Source organism: Mauremys mutica, chromosome 4 (assembly GCF_020497125.1).
Source record: "Mauremys mutica isolate MM-2020 ecotype Southern chromosome 4, ASM2049712v1, whole genome shotgun sequence".
In the NCBI taxonomy this organism is placed as follows: Eukaryota; Metazoa; Chordata; order Testudines; family Geoemydidae; genus Mauremys; species Mauremys mutica.
This window is the reverse complement of record NC_059075.1, coordinates 74,145,379-74,172,967: the sequence shown is the minus strand read 5'-3', so window position 1 is coordinate 74,172,967 and position 27,589 is coordinate 74,145,379. Positions and strand designations below refer to the sequence as shown.

The 27,589-nt window shown below is 42.9% G+C and overlaps 1 protein-coding gene and 1 long non-coding RNA gene across 2 annotated transcripts in view; both read left to right on the top strand.

Moving 5' to 3' along the window:
- LOC123370259 (transmembrane protein 263-like) overlaps nt 1-27,589 on the top strand; it is a 327,732-nt gene that overhangs the window by 59,621 nt on the left and 240,522 nt on the right. The window lies entirely within an intron of this gene.
- LOC123370260 lies at nt 4,453-9,540 on the top strand. Its single transcript, XR_006579336.1, has 4 exons — nt 4,453-4,600; nt 5,514-5,583; nt 6,772-6,806; nt 8,735-9,540. It is a non-coding gene; the product is annotated as an uncharacterized LOC123370260 (long non-coding RNA).

The window sequence follows — 27,589 nt, the reverse complement described above, 5'->3', positions numbered from 1 at the left end:
GAGTCCTGGAATAGAAAGGAGAAGGAACACCGACCCAAGGGATTGTGGAATAGCGTTAGAGGACTTCCAGGACTTGAGTCTGGGGAATCTGAGCCCAGACTGTGTCCACACTTCAAAAGAATGGAGTTTTCAACTGTCCTTATGGGACTTGGGCTTGAAACTCTGACCCCCTCCCCACAGGGGATCCTGGAGGACTTGCTGGCCAGAGTCAGGCAGAATTGGGTGTAGATGGAAGTGGGGGTTGGGCTTGAGCCTGAATCTGAGCCCAGGCTTATATTGCAGTGTAGACATAGCCTTTGTAACGAGGAACAAGGCTGCGTGGTCCATGCTTATTTCCTTAAATATCTGAATGGCTTTGCTGCATCCACAGTAGTTTAAAATCAGCTGGAAAATGCTTCCTGTCACAACCCAAGTTAGTATACTCCATATCTGATGTCAAAGCTTTCTCAGATGATTGACCTTGGCTTTGTAATTTGTTTCCATTGGACCAAGTCCAGCTACCTTCCGTGTGATTGCAAGACATTTCCCAGCATGGTCACGTGTTCTATAAAACTAATATTTAAATCTAGATTGGGAAAAACATTAAGAAAATGTGCTCGGGGAGTGGAGGGACAGTCAGGATATTTTCCTTTTTGTCCATCTTCATAGCTAACATCTGTAACTTTCCAGTTCATTGGTCTAATTAAGAAATGATAGCTGGGAATATTTGCTTTACATGGTCTATGTAGACAAGATGCTCTTGACAAAATCGGGGGCTGCAAAGGTCAGGTTCTGACTGCGTTGTCCACGTAGAATGCTTCACACTAATTCCATTTGGTGCTGTGTGGGTTAGTGTTCTAAAAAGCAGATACAGACATTTCCTGTGAGTGTAGTGTTCACAGTGAGCTCTCTGATGGGAAAGCTATCCAGTAATGGGAATTTTCCATTCTTCTACCTCTTTTTAATTTTCGTTTGCTATGCTCTTACTGCAGATAGTCCTGCAGAGGGCTGCAGAGGGCCAAAGTAGACATTAATCAGAGTATTAAACTGTGCTTAAACCTGTGATGACAGTTAAGATTAGAATAATAGATTGGCAATTTTTTTATATCATTGAGATTACATTTGCTGCTTCCCTGAGTTTAAGTTCCAAGTCATTCAGAATCTTTTTTTTCCATGTCATAATTCATTCATTTCAAAGATAAAATTTGAAAAGGTTGTAAAGGGATTTTCCCCCCAGTTCTCCATCCTTTCTTAATTTCAGTTTCTGCTCTCCTTTTTTCCTCTGTTTCCTTCTCTCTCTCTTGTCAGGGTTCTGGGTGTACAGCTCATTCCAAAATTATCACCCATATGTGGAGCATGATTAAACGGGGTGTGTGTGGGAAGTGAGTGGGAGTTGTGTGTGTATAAGACAATGTCTGAAGAATGAGGGACTGTTGAATGCATGGTATTAATTCATTGGCATGGAAACAAACAGTTGTGGCCTTAAGTTACATTTTCACATCACCCAGTGCAATTAGGTCCCACACTCATCACAAAACAACACTGAGCCAGTTCAGTAGGCCCCCACAGCGCAACTTAAAGCAAAATATGTCCTCTAGGCTGTGTTTAGACACCACATGCAAGGTTTCAAATACAAAAATAATGCTGTCCAGAGTTGTGAATTATAATAGATCTGATCTCGCAGGGAGCTGAGTGCCCTCAACTGCTATGTCTCAGGTGGGAACTGAAGGTACTCAATGTCCCCTGATGGGGGAGGGCATTGCTGCAGCTGCCTGCCTCCCCTCCTGACCACCACCACTCTGAAAGGCTATGGAGGTAGACAGCTCTGGTGCATAGCCCTATGGCTGTAGTGGGGCTTCCTTGGTCTTGACAGCTCTGTAATAGTGTGAGCTGAATGGTCTCTGAGCCTGCCCAGCAAGCTGATCTCAAACAACAAGGTCAATGCTTCTGACAGCTGCAAGTGGGAGAATAATCTGTTAAAGAGCTGCTGACACCTCATGGAGGAATGAAAAACGGGCCTCTTTGCAAGCAGTTCTGCTTGCATTGTATACAATATATTTTCGTATCCCTCCCTTATCCACAAAACTTGTGTTCACCTGCTCATTCCAAAAGTGAAATCCTACTCTGTTTGGCATGATCCTTTCCAGAGCAACAAGTTGTGCTCTCGCAGATAGAGGAATGTGAGTGGAGTGGAGCAAAAGCAGCTGGAGAAAATGAACTGTTGAGAGAAACCCTGTTCTCATGTTGATGTCATGATCAGTTTTATGTCCAGAGAGATGAAATACAGAAGATATGTAATACAGAACACAAGCAGAACTATTTTTCAATAGCGAGAGTCTTTCATGTCATGTCAGCAGCTCTTTAAAAGGTGCAGTGAAGCCCCAGGGTATTTTAAACTTTATTATTAGTGCTAAATAATCAATTCTTTTTGCCAGCCCCTACATTTCCCCCCCTGGTATGCAAGTGTTTCAGAAAATGGTGTGGTGAAATGAGGACTCTGGGAGGCTACAGTTTGCAAAAGCATGTGTGGCTGGGAGTCCCAGAGGAAGATCTTGTTGATTTCCATTACTAGAGGAAAGCTATCAGGCTTGCTCTGAGACCATCAGGCTTTGGCTACACTTGCACTTCAAAGCGCTGCCTCGGCAGCGCTGCCGCGGCAGCACTTTGAAGCGCTGAGAGAGAGCTCTCCCAGCGCTGTCCGTACTCCACCTCCCTGTGGGGAATAACGTACAGCGCTGGGAGCCGCGCTCCCAGCGCTGGGGCTTTGACCACACTGGCGCTTTGCTGCAGCGCTGCAAATTTGTAAGTGTAGTTGGTTTGGAGAGGAAGACTCCCTCCCCCGCCCCCACCCAAGTTTGTGCTGAGCAAAGCCCTCAAGCAAAAATGCTGGCCCCTGCTATGTTCTCTTGTCTCTTTTTACTCATTATTCCAGTTTTCAATGTGGCAAAGAGCTGACAGGAAAATGGAGTCTTCAACCTCACTTGGAATACCTAGGATGTGTTTGCCCAATTGTGACAGACAGGTAGTGGAAGGGTCAGTCATTCAAATGCAGAGCAACTCCAGCTGTAGACACCGCTTCTGTTTCTAAAAATTGTCATCAGGTACGTCCTTTCAGGTTTTCATTGCTTCAGACACAACCATCAATAGACCCTTGTTGGGCTTCTCACAGGCCAAGCAGTTTGGACACCCAAGACTTTCACACTCCTTTTTAAAACAGGTTTTCCATTTATAGTACTAAAATCTGTCTTCCGTTTGTAACAGGCACTACTGCTCTTTTGGATTTAAGACTTTGCTTCTCTTTAAGTTACCCTGCCCCAAAGAAGAAAAACTGCTGTCAAAATGTAAAGTAATAAATATCTGTAAAGCTGAATGGCGGGTGGGGGTGGAGGTGGGGGGGGGGCAATGGGAGGGCAGAGAAAGGTAAACTGACCCTGGTCATGATTTCAGCAGGAATGTAATAACATTAAATGAAGTTCTGTCCCAGCACACACTGAAGACATCCTGACCTTAATTACCTCTGATTTATTCATCATGGAAATGGGTTTCATCTCTCTTCCATTCCTTGACTGACAGGCAGGAGTAATTTCTCTGGCAGTACAGATGAGTACGCTGTGGTAGACTCCATTTGCCACATTGACAGGAGCAGAGTGCCATCAACCACAGAGTTAGTCAGAGAAATATTTTCCTTTTCAATCTTGCACTCTAACATGAACATGATATATGTGTACCAGTGGGGCTAGGAGGAAGGTCACTGAATGGTGTGAAACTGAGACACACGTCCCCTTCACTGGTTTATACGTTCTCAAATGTACAAAGAGATTAATAAAAAAGTCAAACAGCAATTTTCTCTTTTTCTTAGTCATTACTGATTTTTAAAACAAAATTATAGCTAGGCAAGGAAAAACAAGAAAACACTTTATATACACAGAGAGAGAGAATGGGCCTTTTTCTTGCACATCTATGTTCTCCTTTAGATAAGAGAGAGTCTTCCCTATCACATGAAATTCTTCAATTTTGTCATTACTCTCATAAACAGGATGGTCATATGAAGCAATTTCTGCCATTTCAAAATACCATTTTCTAAAGAAGTGGGATATAAGAGCTTTTCCATCTTATGGACCAGTCTGTGCACAACTAAAAGCAATTGTAATCTGTTGGTTTTTTTAAAAAATATACTGTATTCAGTTTAATTGAAGAAAATTCATGTTGCAAAAATAGTTCTGACTCATATGACTGTTTATGCCTGTGATGGGGCAGAGATGCCCCCATGCCTGCAATGATGGGGTTAAGGAAGCTGACAGGCTCCCTGCTGGCAATGATAGGATTAGGAAAAGCCTGTGGACCCAGTTGGCCCTGCCCCACTACACCTGCAACCAGTGTCAGGTGTGAAGAGGGGAAGTAAAAGGAGAGGGCCTAACTTAGTCCAGAGCAGACCAGGAAGGAGGACAGAGCTCTGCTTCTCTTGGTAGGAAAGAAACCTGATTGCAGCCCTGAGACAGAGCTCACCTGCCAGCTGGACAAACCCTCCTGGAAGGAACAACATATCCTGGGAATGGAAGTGGCTGAAGCACCGGCTGTTTTGAAAACAAGCCTCGAAGAGAAGGGCCAGGCCCCACCGAAGGTTTGTGGAACAGCCCTGGTTTTGAGTTTATTTGGTTTTATTTCTGATTACATTTGAAGCTTAAATGCCCCGATGCGTAGGACTGAGGGGTATTTTGTTTAGAGGCCCAAAACACTATCATACTGCATCTCCCTGCGACAGAGACATGCCAGCAGAGACCCACGGCTGGGTGAGCTGTGTTCAGAAGGGCCACAAGCCTTAGCTACAATGCCCTCTCTCTCTCATATAATATAATTATAATTAATATATACAACATTATTTTTAAACAAAATGCCAAATTAACTTGTGGAACTTGCTGCCACAAGATATCGTCAGGAAGAATGGAGAGCTTATTGGGACTCAAAAAGATGAGAAATGGGGCCAAGGGGAATGAGAACATCCACAGCTGGAAATTTTAAAGGGCTTATAAACCTTTAGTCTTCAAGTCACAAACCAACCACTTACTGCTTGGGGTTACGGGAAACAATTTGAGGCAAGGATCATCTACTACTTTGTGTTTGTACAGTGCCTATCCCAGTGGGGCCCCATTCTTGATTGGCCCTTATGCACTTCCATAATAAACATGATTCCCCTATGGCAGGCTAGTTCAGAATTATCCAATCTGAGGATTATTTCATCTTCTTATGCGGGAATTAGACAAAACATTGTTTGTAGCTCTTGTGGTTGCAAAGAAAACCTTGAAAATGTGAACTGTCTGCTGATGCAGTGGCATCTGCTCAAGTCTCCAAACAGCCTGAAACAGGCTCCGACCTGCACTCTTCATCTCAGTTGGGTGCTAACTCTGAACCCTAATGATTGTAATTAAAAATGTCATCATTAACTATGTTATTGCTGATCATTTTAGCAGAAATGTATAGTGTATGCATATATCTGACAAAACCAAAACTACCTCTCCTGTCTGCTTGACTGTCAGAAGTCCCAACAATGCCTCTGCTCAACTGCCAAAGCCTCCAGCTTCCCCCTGACAACTTCTGCTATGCACTGTGAGTAGAAAAATCTCTGGCACAATGAAAACTGAACGTGGGGACAGGATAAAATAGGTTGAATTTAATATAATAAATAAGATGGGGCATCTGCTCTGCCTATATTATTCATGTTCCTGATTTAATTAAATAAAAACCTCCATTTATTAATTTAAATGAGGCTGCCACTGCACTTCTACCTGAGCTCTACAGAATTCAGGAATCCTGCTGCAGAATTTAAGATTTGCTTGCTATGGAGTATGCGGGGTCTTGGATATTCATTGATAATTTCATCATAAAAGGTCAGCATACGCAGGTGGGGAGCCAGTGTGCTAGTCAGGATAAAATGACTTCATTCCTTCACATAATTTCATTTGTCACTCATGGATTTCTTACAATTTTTTTAATTGTCTGATCCCTCCTCCCCCTCAAAAACACAGTTTGCTGCTGACCCTTTGCTTTCACAAGCATGTGCACTTGACCCCCAGTAAGTCCAGCAAATGTTACTGTGTGTTATAGGATCTGTGAAGTTGTTAATCAATTAGGAAACCATAGAACGGTAGATTTTGCAACAGATGAGTTCTTTTGATGGTGCAACAGCCAAAAAGAATGAATCCAAAGAAGCAAAATAACCATCACAGAAAGTATATCACCTTTTCCTGCAGAGCAATTGCCTTTATAATGGAGGTTCCCTCTAATACAGGGGTCGGCAACCTCTGGCACGCGGCTTGCCAGGGTAAGTACCCTGGCGGGCCGGGCCAGTTTGTTTACCTGCCGCGTCGGCAGGTCCGGCCAGTCACGGCTCCCACTGGCCACGGTTCGCCGTCCCAGGCCAGTGGGGGCTGTGGGAAGCCGCGGCCAGCACATCCCTCGCCCACGCTGCTTTCCGCCGCCCCCATTGGCCTGGGACGGCAAACCGGGGCCAATGGGAGCCGCGATCGGCCAGACCTGCTGATGCGGCAGGTAAACAAACTGGCCCGGCCTGCCAAGGTGCTTACCCTGGCGAGCCGTGTGCCAGAGGTTGCTGACCCCTGCTCTAATACCTGATACACTTCTCTCTTTTTCCCCTCTGTCTTCCTCTGGTGATGGCTGCTGTAAATCTAACACCAGAATAATTGCTGGACTTACCATCATTCTCACCAGCTTCAGTCTCTTGTTGCTAGACCAGAACTGATCCAGTTTGCATTGATTTTTCTCTTCTCTCTATAGGGAGTTCACTGTACAGCCAAGAGATGTAATGCCAAGTACTATAGTGATTTTCTCATCTTTAATATGTTTAATTCATTGGGGTATTTAATTTCAAGCTTGACACTAAATTTAATAAGTTCAGTAATTCTTTTAAAAAATGCCTTAATGAAACAGTTTCACGCTGCTATTCAAACACAGCTCTTCAGCCTATCTCTGCAATGCTGCTGTGCTGTTGCTTAGCTTGTGCGTTAAAACTGTAATAGCCTGTGTGACAGTGTCCAATACACTGTGACGCTCCCAGTGCTTAAAATTCAGAGTTCTGTTTCAAGGGTGAAATTCTATTTGTAAACAAATGAGTGACTCTGATATTAATGAGACACCAAGCTCTGTAGTGTTTTCCATCTGACATGGGTAATGAATGTATTGTTAATGGGATGTTGATACCCCTCCCATCCTATTGCTTCTCAGAAGCCCTGAATGATCTTTTGAAATCACCTTGGGAATATTAAATCCTCACTAAACACAATATTTATTCCTCAGTTTGTTTGGGGTGGGGTTCTTTTGTCTGTATTTCTTGGGTATTTCTGCATCACCAAATATCAGGGCATCTGGAGTATCTGCTGGCTCTTTCAAGCCTGTAAGTAATAACCTGATGCTATTTTTCATTAAAGGGAAAAGAAAAATCTATTTGATTTTCAAAAACTAAGCACAGCAGTAAAACCCAAGTGTTCACTGGGGGGCTTAGAATCCCAAAGACACTCACTTTAAAAAAGAGATATATCAGACCTGTCTTTTTATATTTAAAAAAAAATAGCCTAAATGTTTCTGGGTCACTTCTGCCACATTGGCTAAATATCTAGTCCTACAAGATCCAGGTGTCCAAATGGCACTGGTACCCAGCCTACTTGCCAAGATTTGATATATCCAAACTCCTCTTTACTCTACCCCATCTATGTATTTCACGTGATTGTTGGAAACTGACATCCGAGTCAGTGAAGTGAGGCCTCCCTTTTACAGCTCTCCATGAAAAAATTTCAGGGTGATGGGTTGGGTCAGAGTTATGTCATTGAACTGTCTGTCAAATCCCTTTCTTTCCTTTAACTCTTGCAGTACTGGGAATTCAGAGAACCCCTTTCCATAAGCCATCTCTGTACCTCTGTTTGTTTGGTGTCTGTTAGCATGTCCACCTCCCACTTACAGCTGGACTCACTGTCCTAAATTGGAATGTATTAAAAGAGAAATCACCAGTTTAAAAAAAAATCTTGCCTGAGGAATGATTCCTCTTGTTTTAAAAATATTTGGTATTTGGAATGAGGTACTTAAAGAATGCAAACGATATAAAGTAGAATGAAATGCAGACATTTAGAGACCAAATTGCAATATTGCTTTACAGCTTGCCTGTTAAAATGACTTTTTGCATTGGCTTTTCTTTAAAATAAAGGCAATATAGCATTTAGCTTTCAATTAGGTATACCAGCTCTCTTTTCTCCTAGATTATTATTCAGAAATTCTAATGGAATCTGAATCCAAGATCTGCTTTCATCTATTTTCTAGAACAAATATGTCCTAAGTGGAACAGACTTGTGTTTCATTGGCCAGGATAGCATTCAAACTACAGTATAATCTTCAATGCTGGATCTATCAGCAACATCACAGAAAATAGAATGGCGCTCACACTTACCATGGAGATGGATGTAGTATAAGGACCTGACTGGAATGGAATAGATTTGGTCAAGGCTCCATCAAACCACTAAAGCAAACTTCTGTAAAGTGTAATAACTCCTATCAAGGAGATAATTTTGACCTATTGATTTGTGCATAACCCACAACAATGCTTGAAGTTAGATTGCAAGATACTGTTATGGAGCTACTGGTGTCTCCTGGAAAACCTTGGAAAAATTCTGGGGTACATAGATAAAAATAAAGTCAGCTTTTATTTTGTAAGTATCATATTTGCTTGCAAACAGTATCTTTGTTTCAACAGAGTTCATCTGTTTTGCCTGTAACGTGCTGCTCGTTCTGCTATGCACTAGGATCATCCTTTTCACAGCAACCCGACTGTGATGTCTCAAACAGAATGGACTTCAGTTTAGGAATAAAATGTAGGAGCTGATGAACTCTCAAAAACAGATCCGTCTTCACCAAGAACGAGGGAAAATAAATACTGAATATCTATATTGTCTTCTGTTAAATTAGTGCCTAGTGTTTAAGTGAAATACATTAACTGTGGAAACTTTTCTCCAGCCCTCTCATTAGGGAGTCAATGGAGAATTTATATAATGCTCCATGGGGGAAGAAACGGATAGACATCATTCCTGTAGATGACTGTGGCATGGTAGCACTAGTCTTAAAGAAAACTGCCTGTCTCTCAAATTTATTCTTTCTACAAGAGTCAAGTCAGAATTTTAAGAGCTTCAAGGAGGACCCCTTAGCATATGACTATAATTTCCAGATTATTTTTTTTAGTCAGATGTACCACATTAATATGTCTGTCAGTCTCCATACCTTCAGTGTGAACATTAAAACTATGTGTTGACTATCTAACTTTGTTTTCCAACCGATGGATCATATGATGAATTTCCTTGTTAAAGGACATATGGGCTCTCTGGAAAGTCTCTGTACAAAGAATATAAAACATTTCCAAAATGGCTAAGAGAAGATATTCCATCTGGCCTTATAAGCAACCATGTAATACTCAGACATGTTTACAACTTTTGTACAAAGATAATGGCTTTCATCGTAGACATTTGAGTTGCTATGTCATTAGCAGTTTGTGGGGACAAAATATTATCTCTGCCTCACGATAGAAAATGTTACTCTGTTCCTTACTAGCTATTGGGCTGTTTAAAAAAAAAATAAAGTAAAAAAAGGTCTGGTAAGGTAAAATTATTTTTCCCTTTCGAAAATCTCTTCTAGACCTGATTTATCCTAACTTAACTGGGAAGGTTCAGCATCAAGGAAGGAAACGTGGGTCAAGGTAACTCATTTTCTTTCAGTAGATCATTCTATCTGATGAGATGCAACCTCCTGGGACAAAGCTGGAAAGTGTTTCTTGCTGTACCTTTTGATTTCTATTCAGGTCCTTATCTCACACCCATCACCATGGTAGCAGAGTACCTTGAAGGCCTTAATCTACTGGGACCATTTTGACAACAGTTGCATTTGGCATCCCCACGTCAATCCTTTGGTCTTATTGTCTACACTTCATTCTCCATTCTCCATCTCTTTCCTTGGTGTGCTTGAAGAGAGCAAATCCAAGGGAATGGAAAGAAGGATTACTATGAAAACATTTCCTTGAGCATAAGCCTGTTAACATACACATGTTCCAATACTTTTTTAGGACAGAACCTTATAGATCCACTTGATTATTTAATTCTTGCTTTCCGACTGAATGCCTAGGTTTTTAACTTTGTCATGTTTTGGAATAGCAAGGGGATAACAAGGTGAGGTTGATCTCAAACCAATGTTTTCTAAGCTTATCTGTGAATGATGTTAAAAAGTATTCAGGGGAACTACCCCCAAGATTGGAAAAAGGAATTTCTATATGATGAGCAATCTGGGTTTCCATGCAGAGCCCAAGAAAAGATGTGAATTCTGTGGTGTATTACATATGGTATGTGTGAATGTGGAGGATTGGAAATGTTTCATTATTAAGGTGCATTTGACTGTTGTGTCTGATGCTCAAGTTGATCCCATGGTGGCAATCCACATTTTACTATTCCATGCATGCGTCTTTAGTATTTGCAACTTTTGATTCAACAAACATTGACTTGTGATATAGAAACCAAATAATTGTGCTGCTGCCAATGTTACATTTTAATTGGACTTTTGTATAGCTTAGAGGACGGGCCACATGGGAGCAGCCAATTACTCTGTGTATCTGTCTGAAAGCCTTTCCATTATAGAATGCTGATTGAGATTATATAGCTCCAGATTGTTCCATGTTATAGATTTCTACCACCCTTAGTCGATGGTCTCATTAATTGACAATTACCTTTTTCCCTGTATTTGAGAAAATTGACACGAGGAACCTGAGATGTTAGGTTTACTTTGCACTAGGTAACACTGTGCCTGTTTAATCTTTAACAAGACCCATTAGGCTTCCTGCTTTTAATTTCACACAGGTCATAAAGCATCACCACAGGGAAGCTATGACCGAGTCAGTATAAGGAGAACAGGGAGATCTGTGCAGAAATAATAAGGAATATTAGTGGTAGGGCTTTTTGTTGTTGTTGTTCATCTGTTCTGACAAGGAGGAAGAAATTGATAGTTTACCCATCGTCTATGTTGCAGTAGACTTAGGGGCCACTAGAGTGTATCAGTTTATGGAATTTGTGGTTTTAACTTGTTTTACTGTATGCTGCTTGACAACACTGCTCGGTAAAATGAAATTTTGAGTCACTTTGTGAGGGATTTTGCAAAAATCCCATACCACTGGGTTTTTGGAATATAAAGCAAGAAGCTTATTCTTTTGGAAACTGGAATTTTATGTATAAAATAAGAAGCTGGATTGTTTCCTTGTAGATAAACATTTTCATTCTTAACTAGGTTTCAATATTTCATACAAGTTGCTCACCTTTTGATGATCTGTCTCCCTATATCAGAGTTTCTGTTATAAGTTCCTTTAGCTCTTCTCGTGGCTTTCCCCAACCAATCAGTTTTATTTCCCGTCTCATCTGCACGTTGTTGCAACCCAGATAGTTCTAGACACGGTAATTTTGTTCTCTGCTCCAGTCATGTCAGAAATAGAGGTGTAAAGCTGGGTGAAATCAGCATGCTTTTATTGCTTTTTTGCTGATTTCATCACAGCCCATATCTCCTCACTACCCTACCCTGCAGCCTCGGATACCTGTTGAACAAGAGAGGTCAGAGTATAGATAGCTGTGCACCCTGCAGGGGAAGAACTTCAGGGCAGAGGAACAATTGCTCACAATAATGCTTTAGGTTCAGTCAGAAAGCTAGGAACCACTCCACCTACCCCATCTAAGGTCCCCAAGTAAGTCGATGGGATTTGCTGATCAATGGAATTATAGGCTTTTCTCCATTTACACCATGTCCATGCAAATTTCAAAAAGTAATGAAACTAGAATAGTCCGTTTTAATGTTAGTTCTCATGTAACATCTCAGTGCTGCAAGGCTGCAGATGTAGGGAAATGGTTTTAAATCTTAAAACCCCTTTTGCTTGGTGAAACAAATGAACCAATTTCCAGAAACATTAGGTGTGGCGAGTAAAATTTAAAAAGCTTTCTCGTAACTGCAGGGAAGTGTGGAATTGGGAGTGGGGGAACTGTCCTTGAGAGGACCTCCCAAGATGTCCAAGTTAGCTTGAAAACGGCTTAGGGCAGAGACCATTGGCCTCTTTTTGTCTAGATTGCTGTAGCACTGAAAATGTCCTAGGCATTTTCCAAATAAAGACAGAAAGTCACAGATGCAGTCCCCATCCCAAATAGTGAAGAGCTGTGTAAAGTTCTGATGCTCCATAAATTAATAATCTATCAATACTGTTCCGACTTGTGAGTGGGACTCAAGTATTCTGACTTTTAGAGCGTGTTCCAACATATCCAAAGATGTTGAATTAGATCCCCCTTTCCATAATTCTTGTTGCCAACATGGAATGTAATAAAAGCAATTTTTAAAAAGTTTGAAATATGTATTCATGTGCACCCACTAAGCAGATCATGGCTAAATGTTCATCATATTCAACGTTAGTCATTTAAACACTAAAAACAAAGTTGGTTTTCAGTTCCATTACATGTGTTTCAGTCTTTAATGTGTTTAGATGGAGCAGAAGGTAACCTTATCTAAGCCAGAACTTGCTTCTGCCATTAAGAAAAAAAAATCAAGGTATGTTGATAAATGTAAAATGGGTTTCTCTTCTCTTTAGGGGGAAATTCTGGCTCTGGAAGTTGTTGGCAAAACTTCTATTGATTTTAATAGGGCCAGAATTTCACCCTTAATTTCTTCTCTCCCACTACTCCCAGGGATCAGTTTTCATTTACTTTTGCTTGATACAATACAGTAGAACCTCAGAATTATGAACATCTCTGGAATGGAGATTGTTCATAACTCTGAACAGAATGTCATCGGTGTTCTTTCTAAAGTTTACAATTGAACATTGATTTAATACAGCTTTGAAATTTACTGTGCAGAAGAAAAATGCTGCTTTTATCGTAATTTAAACAAAACAAGCACAGAAACAGTCTACTTACCTTGTCAAATCTTATTTAAACTTTCCCTTTATTTTTGTTAGTAGTTTACCTTTAACAGAGTACTATATTGTATTTGCTTTTTTTTTGGTGAGGGGGGGCATCTGCTGCTGGCTGATTGCATACTTTCAGTTCCAAGTGAGGTGTGTGGTTGACTAGTCGGTTCATAACTCTGGTGTTCAGAACTCTTGAGGTTCTGCTGTACCTATGCTTTTGAAAGAGACCTTTGTTCACATGATGTGGTTGATGAAAATAGTCATCTGAACCTACCTGTTGTTTGTTTTTCCTTTTTCTTTCCCTTTTCATTTTCGTTCTGACTTGTTTTGGGTCATTGATCTCTCTTTTGTGATTCATTTCATGGAGAGATGTTATGGTGAGAGGGGGGAAGAGCTTTTTTCTTCCTCTATGGAAAAAAACATATATTTCTTCTCCATCTCTCTCCATTTTATGTTGTTCCACTTTGTCACTGGGGTTTGAATGATAAAAGGTATAATAAACTCTAAACTCTGTGGAATTCTCGTTGATGGAATTTAAAGCTAGACAGGTCTGTCATTTTTAGCCATTGACTCAGGCTGAATTGATGTGGGGCCTCAGGCCTTCTACTGCCAGATTTGTCTAGAGCATGAAGAATCTCATTATTGCAGAGTGCACTCAAAGCTCACTGTGTAGAGGGTATGATGACTATATTGATGGTTAACTCCTGCACCCTATGAGTCAGTGTCATCACTGCATTTAATGTCTAGGTTTGTGCCAATGTTCACATTCATGAGTTTGAGTGATGGCAGATGATAATGACTCATACCTTGTTTGCTGATATCCTATCACCTTTTTCTCTGGCTTCATGGACCTTTCATTGAGTCTCAAGGAGCAATTACTGGGAAAGAATGAAGAGGTCTGTGTGCGTGAAAAGCAGTCAGAGAATCTGGGGAGACCTTGAACATCATCTTACCTCTGGAAAGAAAACAAGATGTTTCTCCTTTCACCCCTTCTCTAAAATACTGTGTCTGAAACTTTCTGGTTTTGTTAGGATAGCTTAAATTCTTGCATTCAAACAGTAAAGCTCTAGAAATCCATGAACTAATGCTATGAAATGTCTGTACCTGAAACCCAATAGAATAAAATGAGTGTACCTGTTCATCCAGTCCTTGAGTGACTAGTGAAAGAAGTAGCTTGTGTAGCAGTAAATATCTTGTTCCAAGGGATGTCAGCTGATACTTCTACCCTTCTCAACATGCCAGTGTTGTAATGGCAAAGATATGGAAAATGTCACCATTTATTATTATCGGAATCCAGTAAATGGGTCTCTTGTAGATAAAGGAATTATTAGTCAGATGATCCACGCTCAGAGTGCCAAAATGATGGTTAATGGAACAAGGTGTATGGGTTTTTTTTTCTTGCTATTTCCCTCCCTATGACAAACAGGATGATTTTAAGAGGATTGTGTTTGTGGTTTGAAGATGGGGAAATCATCATCTGGTTAGATTGTGATCTGGTGCTAATAATATTACAGCAGAAGTAGCTGTATAGAGAATAGGTATTAGGAAAGCATGGTTGGGCAAGTCCAGAGTTCAGCATGATGTAGTAATAATTCTAAAAATGATACTTTGCACTTAGTCCTTTTCATCCAAGGATCGTGAAGTGTTTACAAGCATTAATTCATTAAGATTCACAACACATTTCTGAGGTAAGTATCATCCTTCTTTCACAGGTGGTTAAACAGAGGAGAGATATTAAGCGACTCGATCAAGGACACACAGTGAATTAGTGGTAAGAAGAGGATCAATGACAAAAGAAAAATTCAAGAACAAGGACGGTCAATGAAATGATGCATAATTAACTTGTGGAACTTGCTTTCACTTGATAATATCAAGTCTAAGATCTTCATTATATGAGAGAGAACAGTGGTTCTCAAACTTTTTTTTTTTTTGGCAGATTTTTTTTGAAAATTGCTGCGGGTCTCGGCAGACCACTTAATGATCTTTCCAAATGTTGTTTGTACCATTAGCTAACTATTGTAAAGCACTTTGGATAAAAGCGCTATATTAAAAAAAAATTAACTTTTTTTTTCTACAAATAAAAGCACACCACTCATATTTTAATATCAGCAGTCTTACCTTTCTAATGCGATGGATGTGCCCTCTCTCCCACGCTGCAGCAGCCACAGAGCTGAGGCTGGGGAAAGTCACCTCTTTCTCCGGCTGCCGCAGCCCTACATGTCCCAAATTCCCCCCACCTCCTCTTCTCACCCCGCTGCCCCCTCCCACCTACACCCAATTCCCCCCCAAGACCACCACCTCACCTTACATGTGCGTCTTCTCCAGGGTCCAGGCACCTAATTAGTGGAGCCACGCCTGCGCGGCTCCACTAATTAGGTGAGTGGCCTTTTATTCTCTCATGTGCAGCTGCCCAGGCGCGCACCACCTTTAGAGGGAACTATCCGTGGACGACCTGAATGGAGCTTGCGGACCACTGGTGGGCTGTGGACCACAGTTTGAGAACCTCTGGGATAGAAAATATGGCATTTAAAACCTCTGGTTCAGGGCACAAACCAAGCACAAATTGTTTGGGATTAGAAAGAAGTTATTCCATAATTTTCTGGTAGTGTGTTACTTGAGCCTTTCTGTGAATCATTTGGTATTGGCCACTATCAGGCCTTGTCTACACTACAAGACTATTTCGAATCAACTTAGTTCGAATTTGTGGATTCGACCTTATGAAGTCGAATTTGTGTATCCATACTAAATACACTAATTCGAATTTCTGAGTCCACATTCACGGGGCCAGCGTCGACTTTGGAAGCGGTGCACTGTGGGAAGCTATCCCACAGTTCCCGCAGTCCCCGCTGCCCATTGGAATGCTGGGTAGAGCCCCCAATGCCTGCTGGGGGGAGAAATGTGTCGAGGGTGGTTTTGGGTAAGTGTCGTCATTGAACCGTCAATCACAACCTCCCTCCCTCCCTCCTTGAAAGCGCCTGCGGGCAATCTGTTCGTGCACTTTTCTGGTCAGTGACAGCGCGGACGCCACAGCACTGCAAGCACGGAGCCCGCTGCGATCATCGCCGTTTTCTCCTCCTCGCACTTTATCGTCCACCTCTTCCACAGTCAGCTGATGAGAAATTGGGCTACTTTTCAATGGTGCTGCAAGCACTGGGGGACCATAGGGGACGTTTTACAAACATCAACGTCGGGTGGCCGGGCAAGGTTCATGATGCGTGTGTTTTCAGGAACTGTGGACTGCTCAGACGCCTGCAGGAAGGTAGTTTCTTCCCAGACCACGAAATAACTGTTGTGGATGTGCAGATGCCTATAGTCATCCTCGGGGACCCAGCCTGCCCGCTAATGCACTTGCTCATGAAGCCCTATACAGGCGCCTGGGACAGCGACAAGGAACTCTTCAAATACCAGCGAGCAGCGTGACCTGTGACTGTTCAGTTTCTTTACAGAGAAGCTGAACCTGCCCCTGTTTCTTTACCCAGTTACTGTTGACTCTCCTCTTCGGTTACATACCCCGTTCACCCCGTTACCCCCACTTCCAGCACACGTGTAAAAATAAAATACATGTCCCATTATTACTTAACAAAGGTTTCTTTATTCATGACTTTTCGTGAAAGGGTTGAAACTGGGACGCAGGCTGTGCTGGGTAGGGTGTGCGGTGATGTAAAGACCGCCTCTAAACTCAAGGAATGACAGGCTCCTGCTCCTAGAGCGGTCCGCAGTGCCAGAAGGCTTCTTTCAACGGAGCCTGCCATCCCTCTTTATGGAATTCTGTGTGCGGGCGGATATGTGACCTTGTGGTGGAGGAGGACGGATACAGATTCCTCAGCTGCGTGACTCAGCGGTCCAGGACAAGGACCGCTGTATAAGATCTGTAACCACCCTCCCCCGCTGCAAAATCACATCTCCCCCGCCCACACAGATCCTGGAAACCACCTCCAAAAACCGACCAGGGTGCCTACTGACTGCACCGTGTGTGTGACCCGCTGCTGATCCTGCCCCCGTGTCTGTACCCTGGGAAAGGTGACTGTCCTATGCAATTAACCACCCCCTTCCCCACACCCCCCATTCAAACACAGTCTTCTTTGAAAAAACGTAACGGAAACAGTAATTAACAGCAAAGCATTTTTATTAATTAAGTAGACAGTTAGGGGATGGGACTGGGATTGGGACTACTGTGAGTCTGGAAGTGAAGGACTTCGGCAAATGTAGGGTATGATAGCTTTTGGGTACTTGAGCACTGTGCTGTGGTGCAGTGACAGTATTCACGTCCCCGGCCGCCCCTCCTCCTGATTATTTTCGGTGAGGGGGGTATGGGACTTTGTGGCGGGGGAGTGCGGTTGCAGATACACTGCAGGGTGTCTCTGTCCTCCTGCGGTCCTGCAGAACATCCACAAGGCGCCTGAGCGTGTCCGTTTGCTCCCTCACTAGTCCAAGCATTGTTTCAGTCGCCTGCTTGTCTTCCTCACGCCACCTCTCTCCTCCCGTTCGCTGTGTGAGCGCTGGCACAGAGAGACGGTCTCCCTCCACTGGCTCTGCTGGTCCGCCTCTGCTAGGTAGCAGCCCATACGTTCCTCGAACATCTTGTCCCTTGTCTTTTTCTTTCGCTGCCTAATCTTTGCCAGCCTCTGCGAGGGGGATGCTGTGGCAGGTCTGGAGACAGTGGAAGCTGTGAGATGGGAAACAGGGAGTGAATTCCTTGCAAAGATACATTTTTGCGAACAATTAACTGAGTCTAGGCTGTCTCTGTGAATTCTGGGTTGAGACCCCTGTGCCTGCTGGGGCAGAAATCATTTTCGCGGTGGATTCTGGGTAAATGTCGCCAGTCATTCCTTCCTCCAGGAAAGCAACGGCAGACAATCATTTCAAGCCCGTTTTCCCAGATTTGCCCTGGCATACGCCATAGCGTGGCAACCATGGACACTGTTTTGCCTTTTGTGTATGTCACCGTATGTGTACTAGATGCCGCTGACAGAGGCGGGCCAGCAGCGCTACACAGCAGCATGCTTTTGCTTTTGCATGACAGCAGAGATGGTTACCAGCCATATTGTACCATCTACCATACCATAAATTGGTAATAAGATGGTAATAAGATGGGCATGGTTACCTGTCCTTTTGCACTGCCCCATTTGGTGCTGTCATAAGTGCCCCTGGCCAAGCAGCCAGGGGCGCAAAAGCAAAAATTGGGAATGACTCCCTGAGTCAATCCCTCCTTTTTGGAATCTAAAAATAGAATCAGTCCTGCCTAGATTATGGGCAAGTGTACTAGAGAACCACTGTATCATAGAACCAGAGAGCACAGCTGCTCTGTGTCCGATCCTGCATAAATTATGAGCTGTATGCTATTCACAGGGGGTGCTCCTGCAACAACACCACCTGTTCATTCCGTTCTTACCCCAGCCTTCCTGGGCTACCATACCATTGGCCCCCCACTTGTGTGATGAAGTAATAAAGAATGCAGGAATAAGACACAGTGACTTGTTTGTGAGAAATGACTGGAAGGAAGCCTCCAGCTGCAATGATAGTCCAGGCAGGACATTAAGGAGTGTGGATGAAGGAGCCCATCATCCCTCTGCTAGTCCAGGGGCAATTGAATCTTTTATTTACAATGAAGGGTGGGGGCTGATGGAGCTCAGCCCCCTGTTGCAATGATGAGGACGGTTACCAGCCATATTGCACCATCTGCCATCAAAAATTAGGGACAGGCGCCCTTGATCGACCTCACTGATGCTAGTCGGCATGGTTACCAGCCCTTTTGCACTGCCCCATGTGCCAATAGGCTGATGATGAGGACGGATTTCCATCTTTCTGTACCATCAGCCATCCATAGCGTGGGGGGAGCAAGGATGTTGGTGTTGAGTGCTGCACCATCGCGTCTATCTGCAGCATTCAGTAAAGATAGGGTGACATGTAAAAGAGTCAACAGAGGATTGTTTTCACTTCTGGTGGTGGGTGGGGTGTGTGCGCAAATTGCCGAACTATGCCCTGACCCACCGCAGACACTGTGTTTGACCCTAGAAGCATTTGGAGCTCATCCAAGAATGCAAATACTTTTCGGAGACAGCAGGAACTGTGGGATACCTTGCGTCCTCATTCCCCCCTCCCTCCATGAGCGTCCATTATATTCTTTGGCTTTCCGTTACGCTCGTCACGCAGCTGCGTGCTGAGTCTGTGCTATGCCGTCTGTCCGTAGATTTTTTAAAAATACTTTGGACCAGGCGTAAAATTACAGTAATTACCCTAATTAGATGCAGGAGTCTCCGAGTGAGATCACCCTGAGGAGGGTCACTGAAGGAGATAGAGAGCGCATGCTGCGTGAAAGCTAGCACGAACCAGGGCCCGATGCAGCTGTGCTCGGGGAGGCAGTGCTCCCTGAGTACCTCATGAAAGCCTTGCGCGGAAAACTGTGCTACCACGGAGCACCCAATAAGGCAGCTCTCCCCAGGAACCTCCTGCTGATGCTTTTCGATTAACGCAAGGAGAGCTTCGTGGAGATCTCCAAGGATGATTTCTGTTCTATCCCCATATCTAGAGAGACCTCCTTTTCACACAGTTAAGATTGCTGTTATATTAAGAATAAAAGTTAACATGGTTAAAGCACTTACCGACTGCTCCTTCCCCTGATTCAGGGTCCGGGTTAATGGCCGGGGAGGGTTGTTGGGGGATCTCCGTGACGGTGATGAATAGATCCTGGCTGTCGGGGAAACCAGCGTTGTAAGCGCTCTCGCCTGCCTCGTCCTCCACAAACCCTTCCTCATCTTCCCCGTCCGCGAACATCACCGAGGAACTGGCCGTCGACACTGTCCCATCGTCAGAGTCCACTGTCACTGGTGGGGCAGTGGTGGCAGGCTCCGTAGCGTCCATTTGCCGCTTTGATTTTTTGGTAGCCTTGTCTGGGGTCCTTGATTTTCACGCGGCGCTGCGTTGCATCCCGCCTGTATCCTCTGTCTCTCATGGCTTTGGAGACCTTCTCGTAGGTCTTCGCATTCCGTGTTTTGGAGCGCAGCTCCGAAAGCACAGACTCCTCGCCCCACACACCGATCAGATCGAAGAGTTCCCAGTCAGTCTATGCTGGGTCCCTCTTTCTATTCACAGATAACATGAACTCCTCTGCTGGAGAGCTCTGCATCGTTGCAGGTGCTGCGGAGCTCGCCCCGATGTCCAGCCAGGACGTCAGATTCAAAGTGCCCAGACAGGAAAATGAATTCAAATTTTCCCGGGTCATTTCCTGTGTGACTGGTCAGAGAATCCAAGCTCCGACTGCTGCCCAGAGCGTCAACAGAGTGGTGCACTGTGGGATAGCTCCCGGAGCTACTAAGTTCAATTTGCATCCACACCTAGCCTAATTCGAGCTAGCCATGTCGAATTTAGCGTTACTCCACCTGTCGGGGTGGAGTACCGAATTCGAACTAAAGAGCCCTCTAGTTCGAATTAAATGGCTTCCTGGTGTGGACGGTTGAGCGGTTAGTTCGAATTACCGCTGCTAAATTCGAATTAAAGTCCTAGTGTAGACCAGGCCTTACATATACACTGAGAAGCATAGAAGAGAATTCACAATGTCCTGCACTGTGGGCTTGCACTTTTCCCGAGACTAGCAAACCTGTGTTTTAATATGTGTTCAAAACTGAAACTTCACAGAGTGAGAATTGGCCAGCCAGCACTACCCCTTTTGGTTGTGCCCTGGTTGGATTTTGCATGCTAAGCAAGGTCCAACCTGGTCAGTAACTGTCTGGTTCCTTCAGGAAATGGTGTAGTGGACACAGTAAAGTTCTTCCCACTAAATGAATGCTTCACTGTGGTGCTAGGGGACATTGCTGTTGGAGATGTTGTGTTATGAATTAAAACTGATATTGATATCCTTTTATGGTCATTCCTGCCTCATGTTGGAATGCTAGAATTCAGTGCACAAAAGGCCTTCTAAATTTCCTTTATTTCAAACAATATCCAGGTATGCAATATCCATATCCATGGCTGTTGCTCTTCTGACTGCTCAGAGGACACTGAATGCTTTGAACTCCATGGCACTTTTTATGAGATCAGGCACAAGTTTTCTGGCCAAATTGCAATGCTTTCAGAACTCAACAGTTCCTCCTGTTCTTGCTGTTCTCTTCCGTGTATGAATGGAAAGCTTGATGCTCCTGCTCCTGATACTAAGTTCAATTTGCATCCACACCTAGCCTAATTCGAGCTAGCCATGTCGAATTTAGCGTTACTCCACCTGTCGGGGTGGAGTACCGAATTCGAACTAAAGAGCCCTCTAGTTCGAATTAAATGGCTTCCTGGTGTGGACAGTTGAGCGGTTAGTTCGAATTAACGCTGCTAAATTCGAATTAAAGTCCTAGTGTAGACCAGGCCTCAGATACAGGATCCTGGCCTAGATGGACCTCAGGTCTTATCAAGGATGACAGTTTCTGTGTTTTTTCTTCCTTCTCCCCCAATTCTATACTTCAACTGCTAGAATGCCTGGCTATGTATGACAGTTCATATTGTAGGCAAAATTGCATGCTAAAGCTCCTTGGTAGGAGATCATTTGAGCTGAAGCATGTAGACAGGCTGTCCCGAGCTTTAAGATGCCTCTGGAAAAGTAGAGTATCGGTGAGAGAAAGGAGGAAGAAGAATATGCTCAATAAGATACAGCAGCTGCTGGATGAGGTAGCCTGTGGAAAGACCATTCTGTAGCTAATTGTGTAAGAATCACCTCTCTGTGTAAGTCTGAATCCACTTGACTCAACCAATGACAAAATATATTAAGGCACGACCCACTGAACTTCTGAGAGGAGCGTGGATATTTGTTTATCACTGATGGGAGCACAGAGAGTGTTTGGCTTGCAGCTTCAGACATTTTTATAAGCAACTTAACTGACATGACCTTTCCTACTTTCCATCTGGCAAAAAAAAAAAATGCTCAAGTCAAAAAAAAAAAAAAAAAAAAAAGCGTGATAGATGTCCCTATTCTGAAAGGATCCAGAAGCTTCAAGATCTTGTTGACCATTGGTAACATTTTCCAGGTAGCACACAAATATTAATGTTGTCTGCAGATCCATTTTTCAGTTGGACTTGAACTGAACCCAGAGATAGCTAGAATTGATTGAGCTTAAGGGCACCGGAACCTTTGTAGAAGTGGAGGGGCCAAGGCCAAAGTGGTGGAGGAATTAAAATACTATTTAAGTATTCTACAAAATACAATTGTAACATAAATAATCCAGAATATAAAATATAACTACATTATAATATTTGTTATAATTATATGAACAAAAAGAAGAGCATTAGTTCTAAACGTTGGGACATTTTATTTTTGCACTCATGTATTTATACTTCACTTGCATTTATCATTTTACTGTGTATACTCCACTATTAATACTGCACTATTATTATTATTTATTATTGAACTGTAACTTGCAATTCTGCAACATTACCATTGAATCATCCTTGTTTATATATAATGTGTATTTTAACAATTGTAACCCTAACTTGTAAATATCCTTATAAAAAGGCATCAGAAAAATAATAATAATAACAAAAAACTTTGAAGGGAGATAAACGTGTCCCCATATATGAGCTACCATAGAAAAATCATTTTATAATGTTTTATTAAAAAAATCAAATCAAAAATATATTTTTAGAAAACCTAACACACCATCAGCAGGCTGTAGCAGATAGAAGCAATAGGATATCTGTTAAGCAAAAAATATAAACTTAATGCAATTTTGATTACGTGATTATCTAGGATTGCAGTGGATATCTAGGAATGCAGCCGATCTCATAGTGCATCTTGGCCTTAAGCAGTATGATCATGTTTTTCCCACTGTGCATATGTTTCTTTTGTTTAAAAAGTGGAGGGACCATGACCTCCCCGGTTCTGGTGCCGGTGATTCAGGTACAATATTCAGACCCACACTCTGTAAAGCAATCTTGTTGAATTTCTCTCAGTGCCCAATGCTTGACTGATGTACACAATTACATCATAATAATTCACTGGCTCCCACTTCTCTATCATATCAGATATAACTTGCTTGTCTTTACTTTCAAGGCCCTTCATGACCTATCTCCCCTTACCCATAGGTGCTGACTCCAGGGATGGAGCACCCACAGGGAAAAAATCGTGGGTGCTCTGCACCCACTGGCAGCCAAGTTCCCCTCCTCCCCTGCCCCAGCTCCTCCTCCTCCTCGTCCCTGCCCCGAGTGCGCCGCATCCCCACTCCTACGCCTGCCTCCCAGCGCTTCCCACCCAGCCGCTGGCAGCATTAGCACACTCCGGGAGGAGCGGGAACATGACGCGTTCAGGGGAAGAGGTGGGGCCAGGGCAGGGATTTGGGGAAGGAGTTGGAATAGGGGCAGAGAGGGGGTGAAGTTGGGGCAGGGACTTTGGGGAAGAGGTTGGATTGGGGGTGGGGCCTCATGGAAGGGGTGGAGTGGGGGCGGGGCCGGGGACAGAGGAGGTTCAAGCACCCAGGGGAAAGAGGGAAAGTCTGCACCTATGCCCTTACCTCTCTCTCAGTCGGCATCAGAAGGTCAACTCCTGCCTCTATTTGGCCCATGATAGCCTCTATCAACCACTTGTTAAATTTTCAAACAAGCATCTTTGGGCCTTCTCCCAGGCTGCCACTCATGCCTTGGACAAGCTCCCTGTAAGCATCCACAAAACTAACTCATCATCCTTCTTCAAAATCCAGTTTAAGACTCTCCTTGCTACAAAGCCTACAAAGACATTTACAACAGTTAGGCTGCTGGAGTGCTGAGACCACAGCCTACCATACTAACCATATTGGCTCATTGTTTCCTGGTACTCAATCTGTCTGTCTAGCCATCTGTTGTCTCTTGTCTTATACTTAAATTGTAAGCTTTTGGGGGGCAGCGACCATCTTTTTGTTCTGTTTGTACAGCACCTAGTACAATGGGGTGCTGGTCTATGACTAGTTTCAGAGTAGCAGCTGTGTTAGTCTGTATCCGCAAAAAGAACAGGAGTACTTGTGGCACCTTAGAGACTAACACATTTATTTGAGCATAAGCTTTCCTAGGCTACAGCATCTGATGAGGTGGGCTGTAGCCCACGAAAGCTTATGCTCAAATACATTTGTTAGTCTCTAAGGTGCCACAAGTACTCTTGTTCTTTTTGTGGTCTATGACTGGAGATCCTAGATGCCACAATAATATAAATAAAAATACTTGTAGTGTGCTTTTATCAGTAGATCTCAGTGCTTTGCAAACAAGGTCAGTATCATTATCCCTTTTTTACCGATGTGATTCAGTTTCACCAGAGCGGGAAAGAGATTTGCCCAAGGTCAACTAGCAGTGGCAGAGCGGGATTAGAACCCAAGCCTCTTGGAACCTAAGCTGCTGTCCATTAGGCCATGCTGCCTCCCACGAATAAGGGGGCTGCTGTTTGTGTAAGCTTCTTTGGGAGTTCTTATTTGTAAACAGGAACTCTGGAGGGGAAAAGAAATCAAAGTACTGCAATTGCCTAATAGAGTTGGACCCTCGCTGTATTACACATGTCACCACCAAGATAAAGCTAGACAGCCAAGAAGCAGGTTTTAGAGAGACAGTGAAGTCCTACCATTGTCATTCCTCTTCCTGCAATGCTCAAAGCATATTTTGTCCATCTACTGTGTTGTAATATGTTGTGCATACTTGCTGCATTTTGTAAGTGTTTGTCGCCTATTAAAATCATGTGTAAATATATGTGTAAATATATGTGTGCTTCCTGCCCCAGGCTATTGCCAGTATGGCCATTGGTGCTGCTGAAGTTGTGCAACATTGGGCCATCTGCAGCTTTCCAGCTGCCAATAACCTTCAACAACTGGATCCTAAGCTTTGTTCAGAAGTTTAAAATGTTGCATCGCAGCATACTGCTGATCTTGAATCATATAAGGGAGATACTTTCTCTGATCTGCAGGTACTGATTTGAATCTTCTTGAAAAACAATAACACACAATCACTGCCACGTGGGAGGTGGATAGGAGTGGGGGAAAACATGATTTACCCTAAATATTTCTTTAAAACTGGAGAAGTAGACAGCTAATGTTCAAACTGGATATGGGATCTTAACCATTGTATAATGGAAGTGCAGTGCTCTTCTGTATTCAGGTTGGTTATTTGTATTGTGGACTTAACCTGAATTGCATGCAAAGTGTTTATTTGCCAACCACACATGCACAGACCAGTCAGACACATCAGGTTCTTTTGGAATAGGAGGCATTATTTCCAATTGTAAGTGTTGCCTTTGGAAGTGCGTGGTTCCTTTTTCTCACTTGCCTGGAATTATTTTTTTATCCTTTTGGGACATCAATCTTTCTATTAATGGATTTGAAAAATTAAAAGTAATTATAAAGCTTTAGTACAGATTGAAAGTCAGATAAACTTGTTAGGCATTAACAATATTGCCAAGAGAGCACTTCCTACAGGGAATTAGTAGGGATAGGGAGAGAGAGTTTGGAGTCTTTCTTGAATTATCACTATGCTGTGTAATGAAGCAGAAACGTACACTGCCATGAACTAATTTGCTATGGCTCCTCATGAGGTCGGCAATCCAGCTGGAGAGAGGCTGAGACACTACAGTGTTTAAATTAAAAAAAATAATAATAAAATGCCCTTATTTAAAATCTACAGTTTTAAATGTTATCTTTGTTGAAAAGCCATTAGGTTTTATATCAGTTGTCTGATATATATGTAATTGTCAGTGGTTACCTCTTCCATTTTTTTGTTTTGTTTTTAACATCTTGAGCACAGACAAGAAGAAAGTGACTAAATATCAGCAAGTGATGCTTTTCACACACTCTAGCAGCCTGCTACCAGCTGTACTGGCAGGATGCTATGCTTCAGATCTATGTAAATGAGAAATATGTTTATCACAACGGTGCTGAGCTGTGCCTCTGTTTTGATTCCTTAATTTTTAATGCATAATGATTCTGTTGAAAGCACTTCTCTTCCCATTTTTCTTTAGACTTTGCAGCGTTCATTAATAAGGACACAAATTTAAGGTGCAATGCACTGCTGCTGTATTAAATATATATATATTTGAAAACCGCATTAAAATAGACCTGTCTGTGAAGGTATGTTTTCCATGAGTAAAATGAAGAAACCATCCCTTAATTCATCCTTTTGCATTACAATGCAAGACCAAGCACCACTGGGACATTCTTTGCTGCCACTAGATAAATAAGTTGTGGTACTCAGATCCAGCAAGGATTGTTTTAAGCTGTGTGTGTGTGTGTGTGTTTTACCTTGGTTTTCCTCCCCATTGCGACTTTCAGGTCAGACCATCCACATTATTTTAACTATCAGGGTTTTTTTTCCATTTTATGTCCTTGGTGTATCTCCCCCCTCCTTTGACTAGCAGTAGGTAGTGTAACACACACATTTGTCTTCCTCTTTGGGTGCTTATCTTGTCAGATCTCATGAGTAAAGCAGGTTCATACCGGACTAGTACTTGTACGGAAGATCTCCAAGAAAAACATAAGCGTTGACAAAAGATTTGATTTTAGTAGTGGTACTATCCCTCTGAGTCAGTGCTTAACACTTTGCTGGTGCATTGGTTAAGGAGCACTGTGTGCTGCAGGTGCTCTCTTCTAGATGTAACTTAAAAGCTGAGGTCCTGACTGCTTATCTCTATAAATACCATGAGATCTCTTCATAAATGTGGCAGCGTTTAATCCTGACATTCTCTCCACATACAAATTTTGGGGAAAGCTTAATGTTCACTTGCCCTTCTAACTAATTGTTCCTAGTGCAGAAAGGCTTCCTTGTTCTGCCCAAGAGAGAGCTGCATTTCAGTGGTGGATGACTAATCTCTATATGTACTATGCATTTCAATGTACTTTTGGAGCCCGCATGATGAAATGCTATGTAAACATAGCTTAATATTACTGTATGTATTCTAGTAACATGTCCGATATTCAGGATAGCATGATCTCTATCAGCAGAGGTAGTAGAGAATGTTAGATTGCGTAGCCAAAAATGATCATCTATGAAGTCATTTATTTGTGCTTTCAATGTGCTTGGAGCTGTACAGGTAACCAAATGAGATTGTCCTTTCTCTATTTGGGTGACTCTGAAAGGCCAGACATGCAGTCAGATGTTGATGTAGACTCCCTAAAATCTGCTCCAGCAGACGGTTTTCACCTTCAACACTGCATGCTTCACCTTGGCAACAGAGTTCACATGGAGCTCTGTGCATTCTGAGTCAGGGCCCTTTCCAGCTCTCTAGGATCTGTTGACCTTAATTTTGGTTTGTATCAAAGACCCATGTCAATTTAGTTGTTACAGGCCATGCAGAGAGAGACTACATGCATCCGTGTCCTGTTGTCACAGGAATCTGGAACTAACCATCAATTTCCAAAATTCAGACCATTTGCTCTTGTGGCTACTATAATGGATGTCAGTAAAACCGAAGAGTTCACAATTCAGTGAATAAAACACAGATGATGAGTGCAATTTTGACCCCACTGAAGTCAATGAGAGTTTTGCCTTTACAGCTTGGTTAACTAGAATATTAATTATCAAGTGTCTAATATAAAGGGGATATGAACCCATGATCCCAGTGGATTGTGGGAATTTGAGTCATGACAAATACAGCTGGGTTTTGGGTCCCAGGTGGAAAGAGTTTGAGAATCACTGATCTGTCTGCCACGCGCTAACATT